Source organism: Penaeus japonicus, unplaced genomic scaffold (genome assembly GCF_977035675.1).
Source record: "Penaeus japonicus unplaced genomic scaffold, GWHDUDI00000001_assembly GWHDUDI00000027, whole genome shotgun sequence".
Classification (NCBI taxonomy): Eukaryota; Metazoa; Arthropoda; class Malacostraca; order Decapoda; family Penaeidae; genus Penaeus; species Penaeus japonicus.
In genome coordinates, this window is record NW_028234429.1 from 22,349,674 (window position 1) to 22,359,673 (window position 10,000).

At 46.0% G+C, this 10,000-nt stretch overlaps 1 protein-coding gene across 2 annotated transcripts in view; it reads left to right on the forward strand.

Annotated features, from left to right (window-relative positions):
* Positions 1-10,000, forward strand: part of LOC122246659 (uncharacterized) — a 259,930-nt gene that overhangs the window by 126,172 nt on the left and 123,758 nt on the right. The window lies entirely within an intron of this gene.

Sequence of the window (10,000 nt, forward strand, 5' to 3'; positions counted from 1 at the left end):
CGCGGGTACGCCAACACTTCCCCCGGACAATTGAACAATTACGGTTGCTGGTCGGGTAATCCGATCCCTGTTATCGTCTCCCCCTTTTCCCCTCCTCTTTCACCTCCCCCTCTCCTCCTCTCTTGCCCCCCCCCCTCCCCCCTTCTCTCCCTAAGGCAGCCCTGAGTGCCCCCTGGTGGAGCCCGTATGGCAGACGCTCGCCACTGTTTACTTCGTACCCATCGTGGAACACGAAACTCCTCTCATTCTCTCTCCCTGCCTTCCTCCCGCTCGTACTCTCCTTCTCCCTCCCTTTCCTACCCCGTCCCCACCACTTCTCCTTCCCTTTCCTTCCCTCCTTCTCCTCTTTCTTTCCTAACAAGCCCCCACCGCCTTTGTCTCTTTTCCCGACACTTTCCCTGCTTCCTCTCTCTCTCTCTCTCTCTCTCTCTCTCTCTCTCTCTCTCTCTCTCTCTCTCTCTCTCTCTCTCTCTCTCTCTCTCTCTCCTCTCTCTCTCTCTCTCTCTCTTTCTCTCTCTCTCTCCTCTTTCTCTCTCTCTCTTTCTCTCTCTCTTTCTCTCTCTCTCTCTCTTTCTTCTTCTTTCTCTCTTTCTCTCTCTCTCTCTCTCTCTTTCTCTCTCTCTTTCCTTCTCTCTCCCTCTCTTCTCTCTCTTTCTCTCCTTCTCTCTCTCTCCTCTCTCTCTCTCTCTCTCTCTCTCTCTCTCTCTCTCTCTCTCTCTCTCTCTCTCTCTCTCTCTCTCTCTCTCTCTCTCTCTCTCTCTCTCTCTCTCTCTCTCTCTCTCCTCTCTCTCTCTCTCCTCTCTCTCTCTCTCTCTCTCTCTCTCTCTCTCTCTCTCTCTCTCTCTCTCTCTCTCTCTCTCTCTCTCTCTCTCTCTCTCTCTCTCTCTCTCTCTCTCTCTCTCTCTCTCTCCCCCCCCCCCACTGCTCCTTTTCTCTCGTTTACTCCTTTTTTTATCCTTCGCCTCGTCTCTCTTCTCTGATCCTTCTCTCTCCCTTACTCGTTTTCTCTCCTCTAATCCTTCTTTCTCCTCAGATCCATCTCTCTGTTTTGCTCCTTCGCTCTCCCTGCTGCTACCCCCTTCTTCAACCCAACTTTCAATCTTCCTGTAATCTTCTACGTCCCCCTGATCTGTCGTTTACGTCGTGATTTATGCCTTTACACACGAAGCCGCACGAGAAAGGCTTTGAAGAGTATCATAATAGTTTCTTGAGTTGAGGAAAACTTCCAAAGTCCACTTGTTTTTTTTTCATGGTATATGAATATGATTGAAGTGGTTCCTTTTTTTTGTTAGATTTGTGTGTATTATGATTTATGTTCCGTGCATTTGTGGTTGGTTTGTTGTAAATATTGTGGGTAATATGATATATATATATATATATATATATATATATATATATATATATATATGTATGTGTGTATGTGTGTATGTGTGTGTGTGTGTGTGTGTGTGTGTATGTTTTTGGTTTTCCAGGAATCGATATCTTTTTCAAATTGCTTTTAACCAACACAGCGGGTGATCCATTAAGCTATCACTATTTGTATTCATATTTAGTTTCACTTGCCCTCCCTCTTCCAGAGACATCGCCATCTCTTTTGTACCGCCCTATTTCCCGATAATTGCATTCCCCATTCACAAGCTCCCCATTCCCCATTTCCCTGTGTATGGGTTGCAGGTGCGGCGACATCTGCCAGGCATTGTATATAAATGTTTTTGTTGTGATGTATGGGAGAGCTCCGCGATTTCCCCTTAGGACATTATCTGCTTCTCATATTACCTCTCTTTTTTTATTTTCTTCCTCCCATCCTCCCTCTACATCTCTCTCTCTCTCCTCCCATCTCCTCTCTTCTTTTCTCTCCTATCCTTTCCTCTCCTCTCTATGCTCTTCTTCTCTACTTTCTGATCTCTCCTCTTGTTTCCTCTTCCCTATACTAGATAATTAAAGCCCTCTATATCCCGATCGCTTTGATAGATGTTTATTTACTTATCAAGTTCAAACTCTTGTTTGCTGGTCGACAAGCTTAATGGTCGGTCGTATATTGTTATAAACTTTCCCCGAGGTCGAACTGAGCGTGTGTCGATAGGGGAGAGGAAGGGGGGAATGGGAGGAGGGGGTTACTCCCAACCTCCTCCCCGGTCTCCTCTCCCCTCCCCCTGGCCCCTTCCCCCTGCTCAGTTCTACCCTACCCTGCCCTTCTCTACACGCTCGTGGTAATGGAGGAACAAATAAGAGGGTCGGGGCGGAAGAGAAAATTGTTGTAGGCGCCATGTCAACAAAAAGAAGAGCAGGTAGGGCGGGCGACGACTTGTTAGGCTGATGATATGGACGGGGAAAAGGATAGGCCTATCGGTGTCTCTAAGTAAAATGGCCTAATGATGGTAAGGTAGTGGCTATTTTTTATATCCATCGTGTTCCGGAAGTTCAAAAAATAGTCTGTTTGGTCATGTAGTTGTTAAATCGCAACCAAGGAGTCTTGTAGAAGACACTTTCTCAAATGTAAACTGCTGCCGATGGAGCCCGGTGATTTGCATAGAAAGTAACAGAGTCGACTTTCGTTACGTGAGGTAATCAGAAAAGGGAAGGGGTTGTTAACGGGAAGTGCTGATACGGATTAAGTGTACAAATGGATACATGAAAGTGAGATCGTGGGCGTGGATATAGTTAGGTGGATAAGTGTGTGTTTGTGTGTGTGGGGGGGGGGGGAGCGTGCGTGCGTGATTGAAATAGAGTGGAATGGAATGAAATAGCAATAGTTAAATGCTTACAAGCCCTCTTACAGACGTACCCAAGGTTCATCTGGATGTACCCACGTGTGAAGGTTTGACAGCGCGTCCGTCTGCGTGTTTGTTTACGCGACCTCGGAAAGGACAAACACTCGAGCGTCCCCGTCTTTGCGGTAAGAGCAACGTAGGTAAACGCGGATAAATATTCTTAAACCCGACCATGGCAGCTACGTGACTGGCCAATTTCAGATGGAAATTTTATGGTGCCAAACCACACTTGATAGTCCTACCCTCGGGTCATGTAAGAGCGAATTTCGCCTTTTTTCTGCAAATGGAAAATATCTTGAAAATGTCAACTTAGGTGCTGTGGATAGTTTATAGTTTGTTTTTGTATGTTTGCCTTGATATGGAACATTGATGTACTGTAGATAGATATGTAACAAGAATGCATATGCAGTTTATGTCGCGTTCAAGATAAGGGGATAGATGTCACATGCTAAAAGGAAGTTTAGAGTCATCCATTTAAGAGATTAGCTCTTCCTCACAAGATATTTTGAATTTTTAAGCATAGCCTACAACATATTTTAAGTTCGAAAAGAGAAAAAAAATCAATTTTTTTGTTATGAAGAAAAAAGACTTTTCTGAAACTCAAGTCTTTATCAATACTCTCGCCTCAAGGACCATTACAGAACCACAGGTTGAAGTCTCCTTTATCAGTGTTCCAGCGCCCACATCACTTGCCGGCTCTTATCGCGCTGGGGTTTTGTGCTCCCAACCCCCCCACCCCCTTCGCGGCCGTCTCTCTGTGTCTCTCGCAGTTCTCGTCTTTGTCCAACCCTTTGAGCTCATGATTGCACTTCACATCTTCACAACTCCTTATGAATCTTGCGTCGTGGGGTCGTGGCTCCTTGGGTCTCCTCCCCCTGGACGTTCCTTCCCTTGTTCGCGAACTCCGGAGCACCGCTAAGGAGCTGGTCCATAGTGTGTACCACGTACGGCCGTAACTTGAGCATCGCCCCGCCCCGCCCCGCCCGCCCTGCCACTTCTTCTTCCCTTCTTCTTTCCCCCCGTTGCCCTTCCCCCACTCCCTCCCTCCCCCCTCCTTTTATTCGTGTCCTCGGCGTCTTGTCCCGGGGGATCTGCGTGTAAGGAAGGCGCTCCTGCTTGTCTCACGGTGGCTTTTATGCCTGGCAGTGTCAGGGCTCATTCACGTCCCGAGAGCCAGGGCGTGGGAAGGTGGATTCGCTGGATGGGTGGATGGGTGGATGGGTGGATGGGTGCTTGGGTACCGAAGGGGGTGGAGAGAAGGAGCGAAAGGGTGGGCTTTGTAATGCGGGGTTCCTTGAAGTTGGTGTCGGCTGTCGTCGTGAATTGTCGGCCGAAAACAAAATCTTCAAGATCGTTAATTACTGGGTGCTTGGGGGGGGGGGGGGCAAGGGAGGGAGTAGGGTGGAGAGGGATGATCGTTTATACGGGCGCTCAGGTTCTAATCTCACATTGTTTTTTAGATGATTCACTGAACTGGTCTCGAGGGTGAAAAATTATTTAGACTGAACGTCGGTAATTAAATGTGATGATAGCGGTCAGAGTGATTCATTTAGACGATTCGCCTGGCTGCTTCAACCATTTGATTCAATTTATTCCAAGCCTCGAAGCCCGCCAGTGACAGGAGTGTATCAGGCGTGAAATCCTGCGTCGTCGCCCAGAACAAGATGTGGCGGAGGCGGCGAGGAAGGCAGTGGACCCTCGGCCGAACGCAAGGACACCGGAAGCCATATAAACACTTTTACTGCTCTTTCAATTAGACGTGGTTGTTGTCTTTTTTCTTTTCTTTTCTTTTTTCGTTTTCCTCTGTGGCGCGTCCGTTTCTCATGTTTAACTCGTAACTGTTGCGGTGACAAGGTGCAAATCCAGTTGCGAGCGGAATTTGCGTTCATTTTTCCGCGTCTGAGGAATGTGTTGAGTATTGTCTCGAGGTTTATTCTGAGGCGTTTTTTTGCGCGCGTTTCACTGCTTTTCTTGCTCCTTTTGCCTGCGGTGCGGCGGGGAAAGTATTATCTGGCGCCGAGGGAAGTGGGAAATCCATGCGAATATATTGCTTTTTTATTTTGATATTTTTAATACTCTTATTCGGCCTCTCCTTTACTTATAAATGCCCAAGTCGTTGCTTCCATTTATGCATCGCTTACCCATTCACTCACTCGCTTATTCTCTGACAGCATCACTCACTCCAGCCACCACATCTCACCACTTGCAATAAACATCTGAATACCTGAGGCAAACAACCGCATAGCATAAAACCAAAAGCCCTGATGCATAGTGACAGACAACAAAGACCCAACATTGCACCTCGATGCAAAGCTATAAATATCGAATTTTACAAATAAGACGAAATATCAAGAAGAAAGGAACAAGTAGCTGGTGAACAGACAGCACCTTCAGCGCTCATATCCTCTCGCTGTTGTCGCTGAAGATTGTCTGCATCTGATTGAGATTAAGACCCGGGTTGCACTGCCACATGGACACGGAGAGAGACGAAGGTTGAAATGACTCTGTAGAAGGTCTTGTCTTGTCATCACTTATTCATGGTCTGAAACACCGAACGAGCCTATAACTAGTGATTACATATTATTTCTCTTTCCGTTGAAGAAGCACGCAATAAAAGATGATTAGTTTTTCGCAGAGATACGGCGAGAGTTTTGCCAAATCAGGGTTGAGGTCAGGGACGACCCATAGCGAACAGGCTTAAGGTTCTTAGGCTTCCTTCCTTTCCCACTACCTCCCTTCCTTCCTTCCTTCCTTTCTCGCTACCTCCCCTTCTTCCCTTCTTTATTTTCCTTCCTCACCCGACTTCCTTCTTTTCTCACCACCTCGCGTTCCTTTCTTTCCTTCCATCCTTCCCTCCATCCCTCCCTCCATCCCTACTTCCCTCCTCCCTCCCTCCTTCCCTCCTCCCTCCCTCTCTCTCTCCTCCTTCCTCCCACATTTCCTATCTTCCTCCCTCCCACCACCACTACTACCCCCTACCTACACCCCATCTTTCCTCGCCACTCCCTTTCTCTTCCGCGCCTTTCTCCCTCCCAAGTCCCATCTTTCTTATGTCTGTCCAACAAAGCTTTGGTAGAATGATGATAATGAAAAAGATGATAATAGTAGTAATAAATAGATAAGATATAAATGATGATGATGATAACAGTAATAATTGGATAGATGAATTGATGATAAGAAAAAACATGATAATATATAAAGATAATTCAATGGTAAAGACAGCGAATATAAATGATATACGAGGGATAAGATGCTGACGCTGTAAATCCGGATTTTTTTTTTTTTTTTTTTTTTTTTATCTCGCGCATTATTTTATCTCGCGCCAGACTTCTTCATACGGTTCAAGGGCCACGAAGAAGAAACTCCAAGCTGGTACATCAGCTTCAATTTTTTTTCTTCTGTACATCAAAACGTCCAGAACTCTCTATCGACAAAAAAACATAATGAGGCGCTAATGAGGCGAAAACACTGTTACATAAATACGTCCATGAACGCCTTGAAATATGTTGCATGACGGCCACATCACAGCAGCGGAAACACAGACTAATGATTTGGTATTATTAGCAAGGCCTCTGGGGCTGTGGCGCTGGTTTTCTCCATTGTGTTGCGTCGGAGATGTTTTGCAGACGCCTCTTATAATGCTAGCGTTGTATAGTAAATGCGTGTTAAGTACGGTATATTACTTCCTTCCGTTCAGGAATAAGCTTGTAGAGAGTGTTTCGTGAACATTTTATGACGCCCGAACGCATGGTAGTTTTACTAAGGGCTTTGTATCCACGTTTTTTTATTCTAATTTTAATTATGATTAGTATTGTTCAGATGCGAAGAGAGTGAATTCAACAGACCGTAGAACAGTTTTCCTTAATCCTTTCCATAGGTATCCTTGTACATACGTCCCCGTGCTCTCTCACGGATAGACATACACACGCACATGTACACGCACTCGCACACACACACACACACACGTACGCACACACACATACACACACACACACACACACACACACACACACACACACACACACACACACACACACACACACACACACACACACACACACACACACACACACACACACACACACACACACACACGCACACACACGCACACACACACAGAGTCAAAACACCTGGCTCTCCCTCGTCTACCGCCTACCCTATACCTTATAGAGGTATTGCACAACACTGGTTATATATTTTACATCAACACATTTACTCGAAAAGCAACTTGTCACTAACGTTATTTTTAAATCACTTTCCTCTTTTTTCAGGTAAGTGTGACACAGAGATGAAGGTCGTGGTGAAGGTAAGTTCTCATCACAGGTGTCCCTTGTGCAACCTCCCCCACCCCACCCCCCGGGCCTTCCTCCCCCATCTCCGTGAGCCACCTGGTGAAGCTGTTGAAAGAGTAGACGGCTAGCATTTTTAGCACTCTCATCTGTTAACTATTTTTTTATTTTTGTTACTTTTGATGTTTTACTTGCTTTTCTTGTATATTCGACGAACGTTTGCAGATGTTTGTGTCAGGTTTTGCAAGAGAGAAAGGCAAGTCGATAGACATTTAATTACGTCACGATAGGAATCTTGGTTGAGCTCTCCAGTGAATAACACTAATTGCATTCATGGAGGAGGCGACGGGAAGCGACATCAAGGAGGTGTTTTTTACGCAAAGGTCAGAGATAGCCGTCACCTTTCGAGGCTCGCTGGACTGAGACAACGTTTCATTCAAGAGTTTTGCGTCCCCCGTGACAGTGTCTGCCAGGGGTTAGGTATCAACCGCAGTGCAGGGGATTGTGACCAAGCCCTCTCTTCCCCCTCTCCTCCTCTCCCCAGTCCTCTGCTTCTACTCCTCTCGCACCATACCCACTCTATCCGCCATTCATTTCCTCCTCCACCATCTCCTTTCTCCCTCTCTCCCTCTTTCTTCCATCCCTCCCATCGTACCCTCCCCCCCTTTATATCCACCCTCCCAACTCCCACCCTCTCTCCCCTCTTTCCCTCCCCCCTTCCCCACCCCTCCTCCCACTCCCCTTCCTCTCCTCTCTACACGGAGTAAAAAAAGTACTCTGTGATAATCCTTTGTCATGCATTCGATCACGAGAACAGATGATACTATCACAAATTTTGAGTCATATGTGCATGATATCTCCTTTTGAATAAATATGGTAGTACGTTTTTTGTATTTGTATGAGTCTGCATGTTTGAATGAGTCTCTCCGCACATGATCGATCACGTGGTCGTCCATACAGACACGTGGTCTACGGGATAAGTTACACCGTTTGTGGTTATCTCGGCGTGAGGCAGACGGAGTCAGAACGGGTCATGCTGTCAACAACCTGTTTGCTATGGCATAGAGTGACTCTAACCTGGACTTGCACTTGCTATAGTAAGATGAGCTGTAAGCATGTTAATGGGTAAAATGAAATCCATAAACATTTCCCTTATGGATAGTATGAAATTACTGTTCTTGAATTGATATCTTTCGAAAAAAAAGTCTTCAGTGCCATACCAAAGTCACATTATTTACAAGAAATAGGAGTCAGTTTAAGGCAGCTAAGGAAAGGAACAAAGCCGCCTACATATCTTTCGTCACCGCGATGTTGACTTGCCACATTGCTTCACGATCTGCAACATGCTTAGAGTATCTAATGTCGACGGCACTAGATGCTTTCCCATCTTCCAATAAATGTATTCATGTATAGTGTTTTCTTCGATATTCTTTCCGAGATCGAGATTTCGAAACTGTCTCCTGACCTACCTCATCTTAGGCAATGACTGTGCTGGTCGAAGTGTAATAAAGGAAACTCAATGCCCCAATAGACTTTCCTGGAAAGCATCTCTGCCCAGTTCCCAGTAAGGAATCAAAGGTTATTTGTTGCGAACGACCAGTAAAGGGAAGGTAAAAAAAAAAGTCGAAAGACAAGACCTCCATGCCAGCGACGGTGTATCAGATAGGAGTTTCCCTCCTGAAGCCCGGCGTCGATGACAGCGTTACAGAAATAGTGACTTTAACAGCGCACACATGATCCGCGGGTCGGGTTGCTGGCGGTCGCCCGCATGGCTGCTCGAGTGACCGTGTGCACCGCCACCATCCCATCACCAGCGCACAGATCTGTCGCTAATACTTCCGCCGAGCGACGTCACCAAACACCACCTTAATGGAGGCGAGCGAATATCCAGCTACACCTCAAGTAATTGGTGTATTGGGGTAGGTGTTGTGGTCGCGCCACTACTTTTTTCTCTCCGCTCCCCCTCCAAATCATAGAATTCCTTCTTGCTCCTTTACCCCTCCCCCTCCCCCCATTCTTCACCCCACCCTCCCTCGGTCACGAATGGAAGCCTGTTTGATCTGCGACGTGCTTCTCTGACTTGCTGTTGAGTGACATTTAACGCGGCGTCGTCGCAGCTGAAGGCTTTCTGACTGCCTTCCCGAAGTTTCTCCCCATTTTTTTTTCCTTCCCAATAGCTTAGTTATTCTCTCCTTCCATTTTTTTTTTTTTTTAATATATATATACCCCCGCCTTTCCTGTTTGATTTTCTCTCCATCGACGAAGGCTGGCATGGTTTGGAAACTGGTCGATGAATGGTGCTTTGTTCCGATAAAATGCTTTCGGTAAATTTCGCCATAAACAGCCAGATAAAGTTCGGACCTGTGGGATATAATATGAACGGGCCAATTGTAATCTGAGCTTTTCCTCTTTATGTGTTTTATTTTGATTCGAACGTGTTTGTCGTTTTGTTCTTAGGAATGAAGTATTGCTAATAACTCGATTGCAACATGCAACTGGTCTTGCTTGATACTCACGAGGGAGTTCTTGTATGCATCATTACACCGATGACTCATTTCTCATTGCTCTGGCATCCTGCTGGCGAGAAAATGTATATGTGCATAGGATGTAAATATTCATTTATTCATAGATTTATCTAAGTATTTATATTTTTTATATGTACAGATATACTTACAAATATATTATACATATATCTCAGAAATAACTTTCCGCTTGCATTGCTAGTGTCCAACATGTGCTTGTTGCGCCACTTTCACGTTTGAGGGTTTGCTGTAGATACCTGTAATGTCTCTTGCCATGTTTGCACATTTTCGCACTTTTCCCGTCGGCATATTCTCGATTTGGAGGTCCGTCTTGCAATCACAGGCCTCGATCTCGTGCCATCGGACATGAATAGAGCCGTGTTCGGAGCACCAAGTTCGGCGTGTGACTGGCGTTGTA